We start from the raw sequence: 25439 nt of genomic DNA, 5'->3' as shown, positions 1-25439 counted from the left end.
TATTTTATTTGGTATTCATGTAACGATGCATAGCTTTTCCATTTTCTATCGTTAGCTAGCTAGCAACCAAGCTAACGTTACCTAGCCAGTTGACGATGCCATCAGAAAAAAATGAAATTAAACACGTCTCCTAACCATCTGCCATTTCGTTGAAATTCGATAGTTGGATGGAACTGTACCAACAATGTCTTTACATCCTAGTCACAGGGTGAAAAGTTGTTGTTACACTGTTTCAGCAAGGAAAAAGAAACCCTGCTAGATAGCACAGAGTACTTACTGTCTTTGATTATAGCCAACCAGAATAATTGTCATGTTATGTTTACATTGACACTAACAAGTTAAACTGAACAAAAATAAACGCAACATGCAACAATTTCAAATATTTGACTGAGTTACAGTTTATGTAAGGAAATCAGTCAATTAGGCCCTAATCTATGGATTCCACATGACTGGGAATACAGTTATGCATCTGTGGGTCATAGATAACGTTACCTGGGGGGGGGGAAAGGTAGGAACGTGGATCAGAAAACCAGTCAGTAGCTTGTGTGACCACCATTTTCCTCATGCAGCGCCACACATACATGCAATTAACTCGATGGTGTTTTATTTATCGTTTGACAGCCCTAATAAATAGCATTTCAAAGGTTGACCTATAAGTTTCAATTCTCCTTTTTTCTCCGTCTGCCACAGTTTGGAGGCTGTGGCATATGTTGTATACTGTCTTGTTTACATCCTTATGTCCATAAAACATTATCTTTGGGTTGCTTTGAGGTACCATACACCCCATTACTGACTTCAACCGTCCGAGTACCGGGCATTTGCCAGATACACAACTTTATCTTTAAGTTTTCCTTACGCAGTAAGTCTGCAGGAGGCCTTTTGGTAGGCCTTCATTGTAAATAGGAATTTGTTCTTAGGTGACTTGCCTAGTTAAATAAAGGTTAAATATATGTTTTTTTAAGTCAGTGTTTGCCACAACTCTACCAATATTTCGTGTAAGAGAAGTGTTTAGTAGTGGTCGGGATGTTGACCTATTCATTCACATGTCCTTGTTATCTTCTCTTGACCTTCAGCTCGTGTCCTATGGCGGATGCAGAGCCCATGCTGGTCCCTGCCCCTGGGGGGGGGAGAAAAGGGCCTGCCCTGCCTTGGAGGATGAGGTGGCCCACAGCACCAAGAGACTCAGAGTCCAGAAGGATGAGAACAACGGAGGAGGACACTCTCACAAGCCAGCCCAGGATGAGGCAGAAGAGCCAGAGGGGGAGGAGACAGAGCCATTGGAAGAGGAGGATGGAGAAGGGGCCGGGTTAGGTTCTGGAGAGGCTTTTGCAGAGATGATGAAGCATGGGCTCACAGAGCTGGATGTGGGGATTTTGAAATTTGTCAGTGAACACAAGGACTTCTCTGGGATTCTCAAGGAGAGGTTTGTACTGATTCCAGTCAGGCTGTAGTGTGATCTGAACCATGGTGTGATGTATATGTGTTGCTGTGTGCGTTTCACTATGAGAGAGATAATCTAATACTCTTTATTTAGGTACTCTGACTTTGTGGTACATGAGGTCAACAAAGAAGGCAAGACAGTGCTGTTGGATGATCTCTCGGTTCCTGAGGAGGCTGAGGTGAGCTAACAATGTATCAGTAGAACTATCTTTCGTCTTGCAGTTTAGAGTGAAATATAATCATTCCTAAAGCTTGACTCCGTAGCCCTTTACACTCGTACCCATATACGTGTTGGAAATGGAAGATTTGAGCACTAATAAGCACCTAAATTGGAACGTCGTGGCTGTACAGTAACATGCTATACATGACGTCAAAGCTATTCCTCTGCACTTCAGTGCTGTATGTGTTTTGGCTGACAGCTGTTCTGAATTTGAGCACCGCGCACAACAAGAAGTTGACCTCATCCCTCCTGGTAATTGGGTAACTTTAGAAAATGTTTTGTCTAAGTAAGAGAAATGCTGTACATTTAAGAGGACTCAATCTATTTTGAAAGATGAGACGTTAAGGATTATAGTAAATACGGCCTTGACAAGCAAGCCAAACCCCGGTGAGTCCCAGTGTGCACTTCACATCTCACTTCAAAATTCATGTCATATACAGTGTCAATATTTATGATTTTTATGTTTGATTTTAACTTACAAGATGAAGTGTCGTCATACCCTGGGTAGTTCTGAACACAATGAGCATATGTTATATTGTGAAGAAAGCACGCGCACCTGAATGCACTCATGACTTCCTCCTAGCCGCACCAAATTGCCTTGTGTAAGATCATATTTTATAACTTAGCTAGTCATGTTGGCAAGAGAACAAGCTTTGAAATCATGGACACCTGACTCAGATTACAATTTATAATGGGCCATTTTTGGATTGCGTAAACAACAGTAGTTGTGATTTCAGGGATGGAGGGTTGTGTTCCAAACAAAACTACAAGTGTTCCTCAGCAGCATGACAGCTAAGAGAGCTCCAAAAAGTACCTTATAGTTGAAGACTCTTCTTCGAGTCATATAAGTGCGTTGAAATTGCTTAGGGACAACTGTGCACACTTTGGAGAGATGTGTGTGGCCACCTGGAGACACCAGTTAGTCCTGCTTCCCCAACTGTGGATTCCATCTTTAAACTGTGATGTTGGGTTTGTCTTGTGCTAGGAAGCCAGTGTGGCAGAGCAGCCAGGGTCTGAGGTTTTCACAGAGGAGCAGAAACACGAACTTGAGCAGCTGCAGCTCTTCAAGAACAAAGCGGGCAACGTGTCGATAGAGGTGAATACGCTGACTTTCTCCAAACCCATTAATTAAGTTTGAGAATTTAGTAGTAGTTTGTTATCCACCTTGACCAGTGGGTTTATATAACGTTGAATAGTTCACCTGTCTTGAAAGGTGACCAGTTGCTTCTGGTTGAACACAGGTGGCGGATGACACCAAAGAGAAACGGACCCTGGTCCACAAAGCTGTCAAGACCCTGGACTGGAGACCAAGACAGAGGAGCGGGAGGGAAAGAAGTTCATCGTGGCCTACCACGCAGACGGGCAGAAAGCACTCACAGGTAGAGAGGAGAGAATGGGAGATGGGTGTAATGGACCTATTCTGGGTTTGTATCTCTGTTTTATTTTCACAGGGTGAAATCTCTAACGTCTGTCATAGAACAGAATCAAGTCGCTCTTAAGTTTGTGTCTCTTGCTTCAATAAAGAGTTTACATTTCAGAATGGGGCAAGTTATTATTGAATGGTTGGAAAGGGTTGTGCTGCATGCCCTTGTTCAGCTTGGCCTCTTGGCTCTCACTGCATGTGGTTCTGTCTGAGTCGAGTAGCTACTGCCTAGTTAAATAAAATAAAAAAAATACTGGGTTGGCTAGCGTATGGGATAAAATGCAGGCTGCATGAATGAACAGGTGCATGTGAAATGTCAACACAACAAACCTGCATGAAGATCCTGACCAGGCCCGTGGCCTGTGAGAGAGCACATGGATCTTGACTTCATCCAGGTTTCTGTGAACTTTTAGGCCCAACAAATCAGTAGAATCTCCTTGACTGGCCTATTTTGAGATCAGTTAAGACATTGACATTATTCACATCAATAATTTCCTGTGAATTCAGTAGCTTGTGCAAAAAGAGCACAGCACGGTTGTCATCAAATAATTGCTTTGTCATGCCCGTGGCACACGACTTGCTGCGCAGAAACGGTTTGACACAACAGCACTCCAAACCTGCATGCTGATTTGCCTCCCCTGTCGGTCTGTCTGCCTAACGGTCCATGAACTTCTTTTAGTAACAGTCTTTTATCGTTTATATTCTATTCCTTTTTCTCTTCTCTGTGGACAGAGGTCAAAATTGCTGCAGGTAAGAATTCCTTGTCCACACTGCTCAGAAAAAGAGTGAGGTACATGCAATTTAAAGGTTTCAGGAGACTCCAGTCCGTAAATGTTGGCATCACATCTGATTAAATATCAGCTCCTTATCTGTCATGGCATCACCAGTCTTGCACGATTGTCTGTATGGTAAATAAATAGGCATGACTATTTTCAGGGTGTGATGAACTGTTATCTTATTGTTCAGGCTAAGGGAACAGATCCTCAGTTGGTTAGTTTATACTTTTGAGCAATGGGGAATGAGTGTTCAAGTGCAGTTTTAATTATTCTGACATCTTGCGACATGCAGGATGCTCCCGGCATAATTTGTTAGAGAAGTGGTTAATGCTGTATGTGTTGGGGCCCGTAACGAAGCTGCTTCCACCCAAAAAGATAAGAGCCAGATAGTAGTTTCAATAACTTATCAAAGGCCTGAACACCGATGAGGATGTATTCTCTGGTGACAGAATGTGTTAGATATCTGATTCTCTGCCTGTGTCTCCACGACTTACTCCTTCTGTGTCCCTGGACAGCCCCCAGGAAACACTCCTGGCCTAAGAGCCGTGGGGCCTTCTGCCACTTTGTCCTTTACAAAGAGAACAAGGACACCATGGAGGCCATCAACGTGCTGTCCAAGTTCCTCAGGTAGAACACTTGTTTTTTTTCATAGCATTTCTCACAGGATGTGTAAGAAAAACGTCTGCTAAACTGTACAACTCCTGACATTGTGCGTTTGCTTTTCTCTAGGATGAGGCCTAATGTGTTCTCCTACATGGGGACCAAGGACAAGAGAGCCATCACTGTGCAGGAGATTGCCGTTCTCAAGTGAGTGTGGTGGCCTGCCACTCATCAAACTGCCAAACATGTAATTATGTTCTTATTCATTAAAAGTCCAACGCAGCCGTTTCTGGGTAACAATGAAGTACATTAAGAGCTCTACATAGTCTATGCAATGGAACTGCAACAGATCCAACGGAGGTTTGTTTACTTAGCTCTACGTAGTTGTACATACTTTTGTGTAGCAGGATTTCTGGAGCCGGGCACAAACGGAGCTCTGTAGCTCTATTTGCGTGGACTATGAAATCACTGTGGAGAGCCTTTACTGTGATTGTTTTCAATTCAAAAGTTGTTTAGATATTTATATATGTTTTTACAAAAATTGCTTCTTAGCAAAGAGCAATTTCTCAAGCAAGAATTTTACTAGGACTGTCTGGGAGTGGTCTGAGTGAGGAGCCTAAGTGGAGGGATATTTAACCTGAAATCGATCTTATTGGTCTATGAACTTACACTGCCTGGTGATTGTCGCCAGGCATGCCAAAACTCCACCCATGCAAAACAAGCAGAAATTTCAGGCACTCTTTTCAAACACCTCTTACACTAAAAAAGCATTATCATAATTTTCACAGTATTATTCTAGCCTCCTCGTGTGGAATTGTATATAGAACATGGGGAAATCCTGTTTTTGACTGCACTGGGCCTTTATGTTGCCTGTGACTTCAGGGTCACAGTAGAAAGACTGTCTCACCTCAACAAGTGCCTCAATAACTTCAAGCTGGGAAACTTCTGCTACAAGAAACACCCTCTGAAACTGGGGGAACTACAGGGAAATCATTTCACTGTGGTCATCAGGTCAGTGGATACTAGCTGCGTGTGATGTCTGTCTTTGATATAACATTCTTTGTAACTCAAACTACTCTCCAATCCCCATTTTATTCAAATAGCAACAACTTTTAATCTGCTCTGTGTTGCTATTTGTTACGGGCTGGTTGTCTCCCACAGGAACATCACTGGAACAGATGACCAGGTCCAGCAGGCCATGACCTCCCTCAGAGAGACGGGCTTCATCAACTACTACGGCATGCAGCGCTTTGGCACCACTGCCGTGCCCACACACCAGGTTGGCAAGTAAGTACAGACACACACACGCGTACACCAGTGGCTGGTGGCACCTTAATTGGGGAGGACGGGCTCATAGTAATGGCTGGTATGAAATATGTGGAATGGTTTCAAACACAATACCATTCACTCCATTCCAGCCATTATTATAAGCTGTCCTCCCTTCAGCAGCCTCGTGTGACATACATAGGGTATAGGGTCAGCAGTCAAGAACATGACTACTCTGTGCATAGTGTAACTGGCCCACGGGTATGGGGTAGGCAGGGGATAGGTGATTTGACTGTTGTGTCTGGACCAGAGCCATCCTGCAAGACAACTGGAATGAAGTGAATGAAGCCAGCAGCATACCACCCTGCATACCACTACTGGCTTGCTTCTGAAGCTAAGCAGGGTTGGTCCTGGTCAGTCCCTGGATGGGAGACCAGATGCTGCTGGAAGTGGTGTTGGAGGGCCAGTAGGAGGCACTCTTTCCTCTGGTCTAAAAAAATATCCCAATGCCCCAGGGCAGTGATTGGGGACATTGCCCTGTGTAGGATGCCGTCTTTCGGATGGGACGTTAAACGGGTGTCCTGACTCTCTGAGGTCATTAAAGATCCCATGGCACTTATCGTAAGAGTAGGGGTGTTAACCCCGGTGTCCTGGCTAAATTCCCAATCTGGCCCTCAAACCATCATGGTCACCTAATAATCCCCAGTTTACAATTGGCTCAATCATCCCCCTCCTCTCCCCTGTAACTATTCCCCAGGTCGTTGCTGCAAATGAGAACGTGTTCTCAGTCAACTTACCTGGTAAAATAACGGTAAAATAAAAAAATAAAATAAATAAAAGATCTGATCCTGAAGCCTCGCCCTGGAGGTTAACAGCCACTCTCCTTCCTTTGACTCGGTTTTGAATGCTTTTCATGTAATGTCAGCTACCAGATGGCCAAAGCATCATTGCAAGATCATGTGTTCGACTTAATTTACCGTGACCTTTCTCTCTGCAGCGGAGAAAGGTTACCTGGTGAAGTGTCGTGAGGAGTGGGCCCAGTCCCAGGACCCAGAGGCAGCGCTTAAGAAGCTACCTGTGAAACGCTGTGTGGAGGGACAGCTGCTCTGAGGCCTCTCCATGTACGGCAAGAAGAACATCATCACTGCATTTTCCATGGTGAGCTGAGCCAGCTTTTACAAACTAACTGGCAAATGCACTGTTATGACTAATCAGGAAGTAATGGGTGACTTGCACACACTTTCCAAACATCATGTACATGATTTATTTAACCCTGTGTGTTTCCAATGGATTGTATGTTATTAAATGTTGTAAAAGGTGAGAAACAAACTTGGCCACACGGGTCCACTGTTGATTTGTTTGATTCATTCGGTCTGTTTTCGTCAGGTTTACTTACGGTGGGTTATCTCCCTGTGTTGGCCCTTATCTTCTAGATCCCTCGTAACAACCGGCTGATGTACATCCACAGCTACCAGAGTTTTATGTGGAACACCATGGTCAGCAGATGCATTGAGGCCTTCGGGCTGAAGGCTGTGGAGGGAGACCTCGTGCTCAGAGGAGGTGGGTCCTATCTGTCTTGTGCGCCTTCGTGTGGGTGTATTTGGGGACAACTGAGTTTTAAATCCTTTGTTAAATCTTCTGTAGAGGACGAGCACACAGCCCAGAGTGCCTGTCTCACAGATGGCTCTAAAGTGTGATAATCCATGTCGAACTGAGGGCTTCAGACCACCTGCTAGGCTGTACTGAGTTAGTGTTTATTCTATGTAGGGGCTCAAACCAACTAATGTACACATCCTATTCGCCCTCTATCTCCAGGCACTGCGCTCGTGCTGTCTGCAGCTGAGGCAGAGACCCACTCTATTCAGGACGTGGTGATGCCCCTACCAGGGTTTGATGTCATCTACCCCACTCACCACGGTAAGAGAGCCCTGCATCCTGCCATCCTCCATGTCAGGGCACAGTCCCCACACAACTGCTGTTCTGATGCATGTTGTCTGTGGGGTTAGAAGCAGGGGAGAAGATTTTCAATCACTCGACTACTATATCTCTGGAGTATACTATTCTATTTAGATATGTGGATGACGTGTGTTTCAGATGTGATTGTGTCCTTTCCTCCTGTTCTGTAACAGTGGGTAAGGGCTACAGGGAGATGCTGAGTGCAGATAACCTGGACATTGACAACATGAGACACAGGGTGAGAGACCACTCTCTGGCCGGGGCCTACCGACGCATCCTCATCAAACCCAGTGACGTCAGCTGGTCTGTAACACTCACTATCACCTCGGTATCAAGTAATATAACAATTTTCTGTCATAGCTAACTAGTAAAGAGCTATCTAATAGTATTATGCAAAATGTCGTTACACATGCCAAAGACATAAAAAAGAAGCTGAGGATTGCTTTATTTAAAAAAATAAAATAAAAATTGCATGAGTGTGGTATGCAGTACCAGTCAAAAGTTTGTACACACCTACTCATTCAAGGGTTTTCTTTATTTTTATTATTTTCTACATTGTAGAATAATGGTGAAGTCATCAAAACTATGGAACAACACATGGAATCATGTAGTAACCAACAAAAGTGTTAAACAAATCAAAATATATTTGAGATTCTTCAAAGTAGCCACCCTTTGCCTTGATGACAGCTTTGCACACACTTGGCATTCTCTCAACCTGCTTTACCTGGAATGCTTTTCCAACAGTCTTGAAGGAGTTCCCACATATGCTGAGTTCATGTTGGCTGCTTTTTCTTCACTTTGCGGTCCAACTCATCCCAAACCATCTCAATTGGATTGACGATGTATGATTGTGGAGGCCAGGTCATCTGAACTCTGTGAAGCATTTATTTGGGCTGCAATCTCTAATGACCTTATCCTCTGCAGCAGAGGTAACTCGGTCTTCCTTTCCTGTGGCGGTCCTCATTCAGAGCCAGTTTCATCATAGCACTTGATGGTTTTTGCGACTGCACTTGAAGAAACTTTCTTGACATTTTCCAGATTTTGACCTTCATGTCTTAAAATAATGGACTGTTTCTCTTTACTTATTTGAGCTGTTCCGATTGGCTCAACTGATTCCACAAATGAACAAGGCACACCTGTTAATTTAAATGCATTCCAGGTGACTACCTCATGAAGCTGGTTGAGAGGGAATAATCTCAAATGTTAAATATATTTGGATTTGTTTAACACTTTTTTGCTTACTACATGATTCCGTATGTGTTATTTCATAGTTTTGATGTCTTGACCTTTATTCTACAATGTAGAAAACAGTCAAAATAAAGAAAAACCCTGGAATGAGTAGGTGTCAACTTTTGACTGGTACTATGTGTTTTATTTATTTATTAGGGCGACAGGTAGCTTGGTGGTATCAGGGGAATTAAATAATTCATTTATGTACTCATTAATTAAAATCACTGTCTATTTCTAAGTATTTGTAAGATACTTATTAACATAAAATAGACAGGGTACAGTCTTATTAATATTAGATAATAGTATTTATTCTCAGAGCACGCTCCCATTTAACCATAAACAACAGTTTATATACAGAATATGACGTCATTGGTTACAGAATAAAGGTCCTCCTCTTGACCAAGATAAAACAGGTTCGAAAGTTCATTCCAACTCACCAGCGCACACACACATGACACACAATATCAGTTATTCTCCTGAAGGCTCACTATAATTTATTACCACTTTAGCAGACAACTCAAGATAAGGCAGTGAGTAACTTTTTAGGTCTTCCATTATCTAAACATCTCAGGGCTAAGTTGGGTTAGTTCAACCATAGTTCAACGATTCTTTATGTTTACTTTATAACCCACAGCACAAACCTCTCTAACTAAGTTGGAATGGTGTTTATTATGTTTTAATTCCTCCTTGTTCATACTACATAATCCCTTCCTTATGAATTAACCTTATTAATCAGATATAATAAGACAGTGTAGAGTTCAATTAGTTATAGTTTTATCTAAATGTAGACATTGTTTTAGTCATTATTCATAAAATTCCTAACGGGTGGTTAGAGCGTTGGGCCAGTAACTGAAAGGTTGCTAGTTTGAATACCCGAGCCAACAAGGTGACAGAGTTTTCAATGTGCCCTTGAGCAAGGAACTTAACCTTAATTGCTCCTGGGTCGCCACTGATAATGTCTGACCCTGGTCGTGACCCCCGCTCACCGCGGGTGTCTCGGGGAGTTGGGATATGCAAAAAAACACATGTCCAGTTTACATGTATATAATACACACTTGTACATGTGTGATACTGGACAAATATAAGCACCCACCTAATAATTATTGAGTCTTTTGTTAAATGCACTTTAAATAAATGTTTTGATTATGTCCTCAATTTCTTCAGCTACGATGTTGAGTTGTATATCTTGTATCGTCTCCTTGTGTAGGGAGGTGATTAACTATGATGACCCTCGTATCTCTCTGGTTCACACTGATGTGGAGAAACTAGAGGACCAACCTCCTCCTGTCTTCAACAGAGGTCTGTTCCAGCTTCATGTAGCTGTACATTGATCACTTGTGTTCCTCCTCAACTTGGCTTGTATGTGTACCCCCACTTTAAGTGGTAGAGAAAAACAAAGAATTCTTGACAGCCCTCTTTCTGGTGAAGTTTCTGCCTCTTTTTTTCTTCATCATCCCCTCCTCTCTTCCTCCCACCTCCAGAGGGGAAGTACAGGGCTTTGAGGATGGAGTTCTCTCTTCCTCCCTCCACCTACGCCACCATGGCCATCAGAGAGGTGCTCAAGATGGACACCAGCATCAAGAACCAGACCCAGCTGAACACCACCTGGCTCAACTAACACAACACGGAACAAAATTTAACTGAGCTGTATCCAGCGATGTCGAACATAGAAATTTTATGAATAGTGCTGACACGATTCCCCTATTCGATATGACAATCATATCTGGTCTACACGATACATTTCTATCTGAACTTTCTGTATTGTTACTTTCTCCTCAATAGGCCCTTGAACTGCATATAGGCCTAGACTACAGGGCTGTGTTTACAGGCTGCAGAGCAGTCCACACTGTATGTGCGAGTATCTGTAGACTGGGAGTGTGTTTGGTACTTTGCCAAGCCAAAAGTCATTCCTTAAGGTGTGTCATAGTGATGATGGAAATCATCAGAGCCACCCACACAACCAAGAGCAACATCTCTGTTATTACATTATTTTTATCAGGAGGTTTTAAAGCGTTCCTGCACTGGTGGAGTTGAGAGATATGATTTTGAAATGAGTGACGTGCTGCCTAAGCACTTACAGGCGACGTCTAGGAGTTTCTCAGTAACCCATGGGGGTGTTCTGAGGTAGGGCTGGGACGATAAACCTAAAATGATCGATACGGACACTTTTGCATGCAGCATTTTGTTGATACCATTCACTACCATAATAGTAGCCTATACTAGAGAAATGAAATGTGCTAATATGGGTAATGGCTACAAACTAGTAGTAATACAAAACAGTGGTGCACATTACTGTTCTAATCGTAGTGTTCTATGTATTGTTATCGTATCAATTCAGGCAATCTATCGCAATATCTATTCTCTGGAACTCTGGTAGAAAGATTTCCTCTTTAAGGGACACCACCTCGACTCTGTCACTCACTTCCCCAAAGACGAATAAATAAACTTGATGCCCCTGCTACTTCCCACAGTACTACAATGAACTGTCCCTGATTGTACAGAATTGTCGTTTGCTTTTTTTAACTAATATGTTTACTTATTTTTAGAAACGAGCTCTCTTTTTTCTTACAGAGCGATAATGAAAATGTTGAGTGAAGACTGTTGGAGAAGGTTTGTTTCATCAGACATTTGAGATGCAGCATTCTGTTCCAGTCTGTGCCACTTTCAGAGTATCATGTTGCCTATAGTAACCATTCAGCCCAGGAAGATCAGTCCTATGAATTACAGTTCCATCGTTAAACAGTCCAGTCTGTGCTACTTTCAGAGTATCATGTTGCCTATAGTAACCATTCAGCCCAGGAAGATCAGTCCTATGAATTACAGTTCCATCGTTAAACAGTGGGAGCATCTACTGTCATAAAACTAATGTTGCTTGACTAAAACACTTTTATTCATTAGACATTGACATTTGTGTTGTGCTTTGGGGGCACTTATTTCTGGTTGGTGGCAGTAAAGATGCATCTTGGCAATGACAAATCAGTTTTCTGTTTTGGGTTCCAGTCGGCACTGAGACAATGCCCCGGTTGCTGCTGGTCATGGCAGGTGCTGTGGAGCTTACCGTCTGGCAGGGTGGCTCTTGCCAGCTGGCTGTAGTTATTGTAGTGATTGCCTGCTATCAGTGCCATGGCTCCAATCTGTGTTTGACTGGATCCAGTCACCAGCCAGTTAACCTGGTATACTGAGAAGGATCTCATGCAGTTTTATTTAATTTTCTGTTATGTCATGTTCTGAAAACAAATCTCTGTAACGGAGGACTTCCGATTTGTTTATATATTTGAATCTGTGTTCGGGGATATGGAAGAAAATCACACTAGCACATTATTTTCTAGCAGGACTGGTGTAACCTTGTGAGTGACCACCATATTTAGTTTTTTTTTACATGGCCTAAGTAAGATATTATACCAACTCGTACCACAAGGGAGAGAGGTTTTGACTGTTTTACTATATATATTTTTAAATTACCTCAACATCTGCACGTCACACTTTATTATTCAATTTCATTCTTAACAAAATTCAAAATGTGTAAATGTCCACGTTCCTTGATATGAAAACCAATCAAAACTGCCCGCGATAAATGTGTTCCTCTAAATCCAATATAAAGTTGTATTGCTCTGCAGCGTGTTTTACAGGTATAGCTATTTACATTCCCTCAACTTTGCTTTAAAGTTGTGTTCCCGTCTTTCTGGCATTGAAGTCCTTACTACTTGGTTGAAAGATGTCTGGAACTGCTTTGATTTATGAGCAGATGACCCGCTACAAACTCCTATGTGAGTCTCCATCCTTATTGTACATTATGTTATTCTATGCACACTGCAGTATGGATAAGTCTACTTCTAACCGGTGAGATGAAATGGACTATCTATAATTATCTTTATTGTCCCAATTGAGAAATGTGTAGTGCAGTCAGGGTAAAAACAATATATAAAAAACAAGACTGAAACTGGCAGAGGCTAGCTAAGGTGTCAGCTATCTCGGTCAACTGTAGAACATCTACCACTGTGCCAAGCTGACAATAGAGGCCACTCTCCAGCTGGTGGACAGTGTGATGACTGGGGAAGTGAGGAATGGTATGGCTCTGGTCAGGTGGGTTTGTATTATGAAGGGACAGAATGTGGGGTGAGCTGTTGTAACTTTTCAAGGGAAATGTTCTGTGTTGCACTGTGATGTTATGCCTTTCATAGACTCCTGTTATGTCTGCACCCTAACACAAGGCCATTGTGTTCTGGAACTGTTGCTTGTATAAAATAACTTGAGTAAATAATATGATTGTGTTATCACCTCCCACTATATAAGGGACATGGAACCGTTTACTCCTGAGTTCTTCCCTGTGAAATCAGATCTCCCCTGCAGCTGCTTGATTAAAGTTATTATACAATGGAATAGTCTCTGCCTTAATCTTTGGATTACATTTTCCAAAACAATAATAATAATAGGTTAATATAATTTTGGGGGTAAAAAACATACAACAGCATGTACAATGTATTCTCAGAGGATAGCACTTACAATTCATAATTAAACACTTGTTTCCAAAGTGGTCCTTGATTTATATGAAGAGATTAGCCCTCAGCTGTTAAATTTCCAATGCCCCTCGAGGTGTCATGGACTTCATGTATGTCAGTTAACAGTATCTGGTAGTTGGTATTCTCTCCCTCTTCTCTATCAGACCCCCAAGACACCACAGTCTGGCAACGGCTTCTGTGCAGTGCTGCCAACGGCTTCTGTGTTTTTACAACATAAGTCATCGCTGCCCACTATGCCAAGATACAATACAATGTCAAGAGGTGAGCAGGACCTAGATAGAACCCACTCCTAACGGATTCCAGTGTATGCCTTTGAAAATAGAAATAGAATAGGAGAATGTGTGTTTTTTTCTAAGAGTGCTCTTGTTTTGCCCAGGATGTTGATAGTGGCCTGGGACGTGCATCACGGACAGAGCTTACAGTTCTCTTCCGAGGCGAGTGTCTTTTCTTTATCCTAGACTGGACCTTTTGGCTGCTAATCCATCTTGACTGACACCACTCCTTGTCTCCCATTGTGCTCTACTTCTCCTGGCACCGCTATGAGCACGAAGGCTTCTGGCCCAACCTGAGGGAGTCCGACTATGACAGTGTGGGCAAAGAGAAGGGCGCTGGCTTCAACAGCAACGTAACCTGGAACAAGGTCAATGCCATAGAAGTAGAATTCTAGAAGTCATTTCAATTTTTACAAGCCCTTGTTTCAGATGCTGTTGGTCAGAAAGTATATAGCCTACTGATAGAGCTGTGATGTCTGTAGAAGTTATAGAAATGTGCCTAAAGCAACACCTATTTTCTATGGCCGACTAGAGCAAGGAGCAAAGAAAGTAGACTGGCTAGTGGTGTTCCTCATGATGTAATAAACATATATACATCTAATTCTCTATCACAAGAATGCAAGGTTATTAAGATAAGGAATACGATATTTACTTTCTCTTTTGTTTTGAATAACCTTTGGTCTGCCCTAGTTGTGCAGTTCTACTTTTTATTTTTATTTTACCAAGCTATATTGAAGCCCCTTTCCTAACTCTGTCTAGCATGGACAGCTGCAAGGTTTGGCTCCTGTCTTTTTTTGTGTATGTGTCCCTCCCAGCCTAGCAATGCCATTCTAAGGCTCTGTAAAATCAGACCCATGTTGCCTAAAAGGTCAACTCAAGTTTGCCATAAATCACCTGGAAGCAACTAGAGGATCATCAAGACTCCTCAGACCTAAACCCAATTGAGACGTTGTGGCAGGACCTGAAACAAGAAGTTCATGCTCGAAAACCCACAAATGTCACTGAGTAAAGCAGTTCTGCATGGAAGAGTGGGCCAACATTCATCCACATTGATGTTAGAGCCTGGTGAACAACTACAGGATGTGTTTGGTTGCAGTCACTGCGGCTAAAGGTAGCACAACCAGTTGTCTGTAAGGGGGAAATAACTTTTCACACAGGAGCATTGGGTGTTGCATAATTTGTTCATTAAATCAAATAAATATACCTTTTTTTGTTATTTGTTCACTCAGTGTTCCCTTGATCTAATATTAGGTTTTGGATGATGATCTGATAACTGTAAAAATAAAAATGCACAAATAGAGAAAATCAGAAAGGGGGCAAATATTTTTTCATGGCGCTGTGGATTAAGAGGAATACATTTACTGCAGGATTAATTATTCAATGCATCAGAACCGATTAAAAGCTGAAGCAATGTTTATAGCAGAAGGATGAAGTTGTACACCACATAGTACTATGATAAACATGTCTAACCTAGAATGATAGCCAGTTACTGTAGGTTTCGTATAAAGCATCACATTGCTGTCTGAGTTTGTTCAGCAATAGACTGTTCTCTTATACAGTATAATAGTTTGATCATATTGTGTTTCCATGCATCTTCCTATGCAAAACTGATGTTGCTAGATTGGGTACACAAACACAACATGGTACCTGTCAGTGCAGTAGTTAGGATAATCCAAGCTCTCCTTCAAGTCCTGTCCACTGCTGGCCAATGTTGTCCCTGTAGAGTACTAGGGGTAGTTAGATGGTGTTCTGCTACTATGGCTGGAGTCCTCGTCTTGTCCTGCAACCCCCTCCCCCACCATCCCCCTCCACACCACTCACACACCCTCCTGCTCTTCCTTAACTGGACCGCGGGGTGGGGGGTTGGTGACAGAAATAAGCACGTGATGACGCCTCTCCCACTGCCCTCAGCCACACCCGTGGCACATCACACACACTCTCTACCTTTCTACCTTCACTACCTGCTACTGTGGGATCCCAGGGGTCGTTTCTGAAGACATGGCAGGTCACCAGAAATTAAGAGGAAGAAACAAGGTAGTTATATTTGAAATGCAGCGATTGGTTGGGAGGATTGCTTGTGGCGGGCTTTGAGGAACTCTGATTTATGAACGCTTGCATGGTACCATATGTACATTTTTGGTAGGCCTACTGTGTTGTGAGTTCTGCTTGTGTGTTGCTGTTTAGGAACCTGTTAATGTCTGTCTTGTGATATGAGAAATGTATGCTGGATTTTGTCTCCAGTGTTTCAGGAGTAACTGGGGACTTATCCAGATTTAGCGTTGGTTATGATCTATTGACACATATTACATCTCTACGGCAGGATTATTGGGCTATAATATTGTTTGGGAGGGCTTTGCCTTAACTGTCGCAAAATCCTTAACACTATATTTCACTCATTGAATTGTAGCACAGGGTCATGTGAAGAAAGATGTACTGGACAGAGGGAGGATATATTAGCCTGATTGATGTCTCTGTTCAGCTATTACATTCCACTCCGTGCCACTCCTGTCATTTGCTAAAGACGGGTGTGGCAAGGATTGGAATGTTAGCTAAAAAGACTGGTTCCCAGACTAAACAGCACAATTATGATGAAACGCAGGACTGTAATTGTGAAGGAAATGCTGATCTGGTGTGCGATGCGGACAGCAGAGGAGGCATACTGTACTCTGATGGCTATGGTTTGTGGTTGAGCTCTACAACAAGGCATATCAGATAGGACATCTGTAGAGAATACAGAGGACTCCCACTCTCTCCAACATCAACAACATTCCTTTTCTGCATACCTATAAATGTACTGTCTGTTGCCATTTGGTGCGCTGGAAGATAAAAGGAATGTAGCCATTAGGGTTAGCCTAAATGTTGACCCTAGCCATCAAATCCCAGAGGTATAGTCAGTGTGTGTTGTCAGTGGAAGGGAATCAAAGCTCAGCACAGCAACAGAGTGACGTGGCTTCATCTTGTTAGTTGTTTACATCCTAATCTCAGAAACAGGTATGTACAGTGCATTCGGAAAGTTTTCCGACCCCTTGACTTTTTCCACATTTTGTGACATTTCAGCCTTATTCTAAAATAGATTTTTTTTTAATCCCTCATAAATCTACACACAATAATCATTGAATTTCAAAATAAAAACAACAAAATCAAAAGTTTTTTTTTTTTTGTGCAAATTTATAAAAAATAATAATATATAAAACTGAAATATCACATTTACATAAGTATTAAGACCCTTTACTCAGTACTTTATTGAAGCACCTTTGGCAGCGATAACAGCCTTGATTATTCTTAGCTATGACGCTACAAGCTTGGCACACCTGTATTTGGGGAGTTTCTCCTTTTCTTCTCTGCAGATCCTCTGTCAAGTTGAATGGGGAGCGTCGCTGCACAGCTATTTTCAGGTCTCTAGCTCTAGCTCGGCCACATGGATTTCAGCGACTTGTCCTAAAGCCACTCCTGCGTTGTCCTTCCTGTGTGCTTAGGGTCGTTGTCCTGTTGGAAGGTGAACCTTCACCCCAGTCTGAGGCTCTGAGCGCTCTGGAGCAGGTTTTCATCAAGGATCTCTCTGTATTTTGCTCAGCTCATCTTTCCCTCGATCCTGACTCATCTTTCCCTCGATCCTGCCGCCATGTTTCACCGTAGGGATAGTGCCAGGTTTCCTCCAGACCTGACACTTGGCATTCAGTCCAAAGAGTTAAATCTTGGCTTCATCAGACCAGAGAATTTTGTTTCTCATGGTCTGAGAGTCCTTTAGGTGCCTTTGGCCACCACCAACAGGGCTGTCGTGCCTTTTACTGAGGAGTGGCTTCCGTCTGGCCACTCTACCATAAAGGCCTGATTGGTGGAGTACTGCAGAGATGGTTGTCCTTCTGTAAGGTTCTCCCATCTCCACAGAGGAACTCTGGAGCTCTGTCAGAGTGACCATCGGGTTCTTGGTCACTGACCAAGGCCCTTCTCTCCCGATTGCTCAGTTTGGCCGGGCAGCCAGCTCTAGGAAGAGTCTTGGTGGTTCCAAACTTCTTCCATTTAAGAATGATTGAGGCCACTGTGTTCTTGGGGACCTTCAATGCCGCAGAAATGGTTTGGTACCCTTCTCCCGATCTGTGCCTCGACACAATCCTGTCTCGGAGCTCTACGGACAATTCCTTTGACCTCATGGCTTGGTTTTTGCTTTGACATGGACTGTCAACTATGGGACCTTATTTAGACAGGTGTGTGCCTTTCCAAATCATGCCCAATCATTTGAATTTACCACAGGTGAACTCCAATCGAGTGTCATTGCAAAGGGTCTGAATTCCTATGTAAATATGGTATTTCTGTTTTTTATTTTTAATACATTTGCAAACATTTCTAAAAACCTATTTTTGCTTTGTCATTATGGGGTATTGTGTCTAGATTGATGCGGGGAAAATGCATTTAATCCATTTGAGAATAAGGCTGTAATGTTACAAAAAGTGAAAAATGTCACGGAGTCTGAAAACTTTCCGAATGCGTTGTACAATATGCCTCTGTTGCTGGGTAACAGCAACTCAAACTGTTGGTTGGCTGTTGATGACACCTCGGTGACGATTGTACTTGTCTTTGCCTCTTTCTGACTGGGGTGATTCCCAGTGACTGGGGGTTACAACTGGGGGTTACGGAAGCTCATTAAGGGTGACTTCTGGGGGACTAACTGTGACTTTTGGTGGATGAGGAAATGAAAGAGCAACGTGCAGAGGACAATACCCTGTGTCTTAGTTCCACTCATCGTCTGAATCATTCTTCCGATCCAAGATGAGTGTACACTAGTATAGTAGTACACAGGAGAAGTGTACTCTGTGTGTGTGGGATGTTTGTGTAGAGTGTAGCACTCTTCAAATGTGGAAGATGATATGTACTACTTCTATCTGTATCAGTTGTAGCCCTCTGGCTACGTTGAGTGTATTCTTCCAATGTCTTTCTTAGAAGAGAATGCTGAGAGGAACATGCTGAACCCAATTTCCAGAGAATCCTACATTGAAAGATCTTCAGAGGGTAGGTGACTTATCCACATCTCCCAGTAGTGTGTATCCCTTTATTTTGAGAACCAACACTGATGCTAAAGGATGTTGTTGTGTCCAGGTGTTAATAGACTGGATCAACAATGAGCTGGAGGAGGACAGGATCATCTTCAAAGACTTGGAGGAGGATTGCTATGATGGACAGGTGCTCTAGAAGTTATTTGGTAAGGAATAATTTGTTTGGACTCTGTGTAGTGTCTGTGGCTGAGCTTGGTGTTTTTCTGATTAACTATATAAGATTTTGACGCTATCAACATCACTGTTTTCATCGTTTCTTTGATTCTGATAAATGGTGTAACTGTTTAGGGTGTTTATAAAGCATTTGCTGTGTGTATGTGTCTTTATATTTATTATGATGCTCTGAGCGACTGCTTTATAAGTCCCTGTGTGTCTCTTCTCTGCTGGTGACAGAGAAGCTGTCAGGTCGGAAGCTAATGTGGCTGAGGTGACCCAGTCAGAGAGAGGACAGAAGTAGATCCTCCAAACTGTACTGGAGTCTGTCAACCAGCTGCTCAAGCCTCACGGCTGGTCCATTGAGTAGAGCGTTGACTGTGAGTTGTATTTTACAGTCTAAGACCAAACATTGATAGGTGCCATTCAATTGTCAGTCCGAGTGGCTAACACAACATTTAACACACTTAATAATAATATATTCTGTATTGTGATCAGTTATCTTTGATATCATGCTAACAAAGTATTTCATATAAATCCTAATTGTACCATTGAAGTGTAAATGTATATCTAGAAAGCACTGCATTAAACAACATTTTACCTTAGTAGTCCCAATTTAAACCTGGTCAATGCTGACAGCTCCCTCTGCTGGTCCCCTCCTCCATCCGCAGCTATCCATACTAAGAACCTGGTGGCCATGCACTGTCCCCCATCAGATTGCCTAAACACAAGTCTGTACAGGTGGTGGTGGTCAAGGTAAGGAGACACAACACATATCTATTATCTGTTGCACATCATGATTGTAAATCAGAACTTGTTTTCAACTGGCCTACCTGGTTAAATAAAGGTGAAATAAAAGAAAAAATGATGATGACTCATTGGGAGAATCTCAATTGCATTCATCCTCACATCCTCTCTCCTCGCTTGGGAGGGACCTCTGGCTTTCTCATCCAATGGGTCTTGAGGAGACGTGGAGAGAGGACGCAATTCAGATTCTTCCACTGACCTGTATAGATTGTTTAGTGTCATGTCATGTGACCAAGGACCTGACGAGCACTACAGAGTAAGTACTATTGTTCACTTTCTGTTAGGTTTCCTTTTTGGGGGGAGGGGTGGATCCTTATTGTATACGTAGGTATAACAATAAGATTTCTGTTTTCTATCATTTTTTTCTAGAATGATGATAGGTAGATTTGGTGAGTAGATGTTGGTTGAACATTGAGGCCTGTTGTAAAATGTGATTAATGCAGAGTTTATTTTTTATTTTTTACTGTATCTCAGAAAGGGATGCATTTGACACACTCCTGGATCACACACCTGACAAGCTCAATGTTATGAAGGAGGTCAAATATTTGAAGAGACATTTAAACGTGCGTTCCTTTACACTTTAGGGGTTGGCGGCTTAAGTTGAGCCATAGGAGTATGATCAGCCAACCTTGTTTCTAGGAAACCACACACAAAATGAATCATTTGACCAGGAAGCGGTCATCATTTCTTGGAGTCTGTGAAGGAAGAAACCACAAGGAAAAAGTGGTAACCAAGTTAGTTCCAAAAAACGGATTAAACTTTCTAGCTCTCCCTGTAGATTTTGCAGTGACCTAGTGTCCCCATGAGTGACAGAACACTGAGCCAATCACGGCTCAACTACAGAAGATTACCAACCCCTACGCTCTGTACTTTCCGCTGGGCCGCTGAGCTAGGCTGAAACACCTGCATTTTGGAGCTGCCTCACTCAAGAAAGCAAAAAATAGACTGTGTTTGTATGCAGCTTTGTTAACTCAATATTATTATTTTTTTACATTGTTTGCAAACTGATATGTGACACGTATTAGTGCTAAAATAACAAGCAAGTAAATATTGAATGAATGATGGGTCGTCACTGCTTCTTCCATATCAACACGTGTTGACATTATTTGATAACCCCTTGTCTTTGTGTCCAGTTTGCTGATGGTGTGTATCTGGTTCTGCTGATGTGACTGCTGGAGGACTACTTTGTCCCCCTCTACAACTTCTTCATCACACCGGAGAACTTTGAGCAGAAGGTAGGTAGGACTTATAGAAGTGGTGTCTCTGTGAGAGGTGGACTTGTAGAAGTGGTGTTTCTCTGTGAGAGGTGGACTTGCAGAAGTGGTGTTTCTCTGTAAGAGGTGGACTTGTAGAAGTGGTGTTTCTCTGTAAGAGGTGGACTTGTAGAAGTGGTGTTTCTCTGTAAGAGGTGGACTTGTAGAAGTGGTGTTTCTCTGTGAGAGGTGGACTTGTAGAAGTGGTGTTTCTCTGTGAGAGGTGGACTTGTAGAAGTGGTGTTTTTCTGTGAGAGGTGGACTTGTAGAAGTGGTGTTTCTCTGTGAGAGGTGGACTTGTAGAAGTGGTGTTTCTCTGTAAGAGGTGGACTTGCAGAAGTGGTGTTTCTCTGTAAGAGGTGGACTTGTAGAAGTGGTGTTTCTCTGTGAGAGGTGGACTTGTAGAAGTGGTGTTTCTCTGTGAGAGGTGGACTTGTAGAAGTGGTGTTTTTCTGTGAGAGGTGGACTTGTAGAAGTGGTGTTTCTCTGTAAGAGGTGGACTTGTAGAAGTGGTGTTTCTCTGTGAGAGGTGGACTTGTAGAAGTGGTGTTTCTCTGTGAGAGGTGGACTTGTAGAGTGGTGTTTCTTTGGTCGACTGCTAGCAGGTTCATCTTGTTCATTCTCTCCCCTGGTTCCCCTCAGGTCCACAATGTGGCGTTTGCCTTTGAGCTGATGCATGACGGCAGCCTGAAGAAACCCAAAGCCAAACCAGACGGTATAGTACTAACACAATATATTACATCAGTGTTTCCCAAACTAGGGGTTGCGACCCCATATGTTTTTGCCTGATTTATAAATGGGGTTGTGAGAGAAAATGTGCAGTGATGATGTTCTTTTCTACACAGAATATCATACAACATTATTGCCTGATGATCTTCTGAACATCCCAATAACTTTCTGATGCATTCCAGTCATTTCAAACCATACTTCCTTCAGATTGAAATAATGTCAAAAGTAATGTCAGACTGATTTGTAATAGACTGTCATAGCCCAAATTAAAAAAGCTAACATTGGCTGTAAATTACAAAAAAAAGTTTGGGAACCCCTGCATTAGATGAACAGGGAGGGCGGAAACACATGGGGAATGCAGGCAGTGAACTTTCAGTTGAAGAGGGAAGCTTGCTGAAGGTAGACTGTCATCGGAATGCTCATGATGCTTGAGTATATTTAATGCCTTAGATGTCCGGTAGGTGGAGCTCTTTTCTCACTTTAGATACTTGAACATTGATGTACGTCTAAGCCAGCATGTGACCCAAACACACCCAACCTCACCCCGCCAGCTTTTGTTTTCCTGAATATAAAGTCTCACACGATGAATTGTCGAAACAAAAGTGTTTATATTTTTATGTTTGTAAACCAATATTACCCAGATTCAAGTCAAGCAGGATGAGCTTTTCTTTGTGTTTGTGATTTTCCCTCTCAGAGAGAATTTTTTTATTTTTGTTTTTATAAATAATTCTTTACCTCTTTTGTGTGCATTGTTTGGTTATAGACATTGTGAACCTTAACTTGAAGTCCACCTTGAGGGTGTTGTACAACATTTTCACCAAATACAAGAACTCTGAGTGAGGTCTGCCTGCCAGACACAGTCACACACACAGCTACAGTGTGAGGAGAATGAAGGCACTGTGCTTGTGCCCACTTTAAGCCTAAACAATGATTGAACCCACGGGAAATAGACAAAATTCACCCCTCGTATCAGTGCCGTGGGACTTACAGATACCCCCGAGGACTGGCCTGAAGAGACTGATTGTTTGTATTTAATCTCCCCCAATGTCAGAATTTAATTCCTCCTTTATGCTAACCACAACCCATACTGCAGCACACTTATGTTTTAATACTCAGTCAACACTGGAGAATGTATTATGCAATTGGAAAACATGGACAGCAAATTATCCAGCGTTAAAAACAAAACAAAAATATCACTGAGAGTGTTAAATCAACACTGAAAGTGTTGAGTCTGTGGACCAATCTAGACAGTGGAACAGTGTTAAATTAACACTCTGTTTTGTGTAAAACCTTGTTCAAATATTTCCCAGAGTTACTTGTATTTCGAGTGAATTGAGTTACCAGCCATGAGTGTATTTGTTAGTGGCAGAGACATGGTTGTTGCATGCATCCATTTTCAGTCCTATGAACTTAACCAAGTGAGATCCTAAGTGAGTATGTATCATGAAAAAATAAGCTTTTTAACTAAATAGAATAAGTATTACACAAGGCCTTATTTTGAGGGCCTATTTTTACCCTAATCCATGGGCCAGAAATTCATACAAATCACTTTCAACCAAAACCATCATTATCATATTTCCCAGCATTTTAAAAACTTTACAGGGTACCATTACTGTTGCAAGTGTTTGTACCCCTTTAGGAACAAATCAAACCCTTTTTTGTGTGTAATACAATGGCCTGAAACTCACGAAGTGTGTTAATTTAAAACTGTTCCAATGTCTATATGGGTCCACAGACTCAACACTTTCAATGTTGATTTAACACTCTGTTCATTTTGTTTGTTTTTTACACTGGAGAATTTGTTGTGTGGGTGTGTATTTTCTGCAAAAAGCCTCTACTGCTTTATAAGAAGATATTTAAAATGCTGTATGTTCTATCTCATAAAGCTTTATACAGTATATTATTATTGATGTACTTCTATTGTATCTATCCTGCCAATGACTGGAATGAATTGCAAAAATCACTGAAGCTGGAGACTTATATCTCCCTCTCTAACTTTAAGCATCAGCTGTCAGAGCAGCTTACCGATCACTGTACCTGTACACAGCCCATCTGTGAATAGCACACTCAACTACCTCATCCCCATATTGTTATTTATTATTTTGCGCTTTAGCACCCCAGTATCTCTATTTGCACATCATCATCTCCACATCTATCACTCCAGTGTTAATGCTAAATTGTAATTATTTCGCCACTATGGCTTATTTATTGACTTACCTCCCTAATCTTATTACATTTGCACAGACTGTACATAGATTTTTCTTTTGTGTTATTGACTGTACATTTGTTTATCCTGTAACTCTGTGTTGTTTTTGTCGCACTGCTTTGCTTTATCTTGGCCAGGTCGCATTTGTAAATGAGAACTTGTTCTCAACTGGCCTACCTGGTTAAATAAAGGTGAAGATTTTTTTTTTTTTTTTTTAAAGATAAATGAATTGTAACAGTGCTATTTTAGTATTCTCTGACTGGCTATATGGACAGGTTCAAGCCATATTTCTTGATGCCGACCCTGTTGCCTTTCACCTTAAGTGCAATATTATTTATTCTCCTTCTGTACCACAGAGCATCATTTTGTTGACCTGCCCTTCAGATGAGAGGGAGAGCTGAATGTACAGGAGTCCACTCATGCATTTTAGACCATGGGTAAATTATTAAGTGGTCAAGTCTGGATCGCCAGGAGACAGGCTGTTCAATGGAAACAACTCGCCTCACTTCTTGTATGTATCTGCCTGGACGTGTCTGTCTATCAAGAAATAAATGTTTGAATTCAGAAAGCTGGTGAATGTGTTTAATTATACACTTCACACCAGTGGAGGCTGCTGAGGGGAGGACGGCTCATAATAATGGCTGGAACGGAGCGAATGGAATGGCATCAAACATATGGGAATCATGTATATGAAACCATTGCACTGATTCCACTCCAGTCATTACCACAAGCCCGTCCTCCCCAATTAAGGTGCCACCAACCTCCTGTGCTTCACACATGTACGATAGCTTTCTTTGTCTTCAGAAGTGAATCAGAAGTGTGGCGGAGATTGGAACTCACAGCACAAGCCTTCTGGTTTTGGTTTAGCCAAAGGAATGATGGGGTTTATTTTAGGACTGTGTCTTTATTTTCTTGTCTATGGTAACCATGACTACTTCTCCTTTTCCCTTTTTGCCCTTTCCTCTTCGGGTTGATGGAGTGTGCGTGTTTCCTCTGCTCCTCTGACGTAGAGATGGTGCACATGCAGTGTGTTGTCTCTTCTCTCTCTGTATATGATTGGGGAGTGCTGGAGGACAGACTACAGCCATTATACAGCCACTGGGCACAGACGTCAAGTCAACGTCTATTCCACGTTGTTTCAATGTAATTTCATTGAAATTATGTGTAAACAATGTTGATTCAACCAGTGTGTGCCCAGTGGGATGTTTGTTTTGGCCTCCTGTCGTGTGGTTGCCACTTCTATTAGGTGAAGTGACCTCACTTTCACCTCTAAGCAGTTGTCTCTATCCAAATGCTCTAAACTATAAGTCTGGACCACTTGGCTTCATATACATGGCCTCTCCTCAGAACACACTGTGTGTAACAAAACCAAGGTTTACTTTTGCTTACTTCTTCCCTTCCACATCCTCTCATTTCTCTCTTTATCATTTCCAGTCCTTCATTCTGACCTGTTTCTCACAAATTGTTATTTTTGGTCCTGAATTGTATGAAGATTGTTTGTGCTGCTATCCTGTAACACGTTTCTGGAGAAGTGCTT

General features: G+C 42.1%; 1 long non-coding RNA gene and 1 pseudogene across 4 annotated transcripts; both read left to right on the top strand.

Moving 5' to 3' along the window:
• The first annotated feature begins 1079 nt into the window (after nucleotides 1-1079).
• On the top strand, nucleotides 1080-13291 carry LOC129855200 (pseudouridylate synthase 7 homolog; annotated as a pseudogene).
• Nucleotides 13292-15615: 2324 nt separating this feature from the next.
• On the top strand, nucleotides 15616-24449 carry LOC129855198 (uncharacterized). 4 transcript variants are annotated; one of them, XR_008759440.1, is made up of 7 exons: nucleotides 15616-15737; nucleotides 18642-18710; nucleotides 18798-18900; nucleotides 19148-19287; nucleotides 19579-19663; nucleotides 20848-20949; nucleotides 21610-24449. It is a non-coding gene; the product is annotated as an uncharacterized LOC129855198 (long non-coding RNA). The 4 variants fall into 4 exon arrangements; XR_008759441.1 differs by having other exon boundaries at nucleotides 19579-20949; nucleotides 21610-21682; nucleotides 24259-24449; XR_008759442.1 differs by having other exon boundaries at nucleotides 19579-20949; nucleotides 21610-24093; nucleotides 24259-24449.
• Nucleotides 24450-25439: the final 990 nt, after the last annotated feature.

Source organism: Salvelinus fontinalis, chromosome 5, assembly GCF_029448725.1.
Source record: "Salvelinus fontinalis isolate EN_2023a chromosome 5, ASM2944872v1, whole genome shotgun sequence".
NCBI classification, from domain to species: domain Eukaryota; kingdom Metazoa; phylum Chordata; class Actinopteri; order Salmoniformes; family Salmonidae; genus Salvelinus; species Salvelinus fontinalis.
Note: the sequence above shows the minus strand (reverse complement) of the source record. Positions and strands in the feature narration are given on the sequence as shown.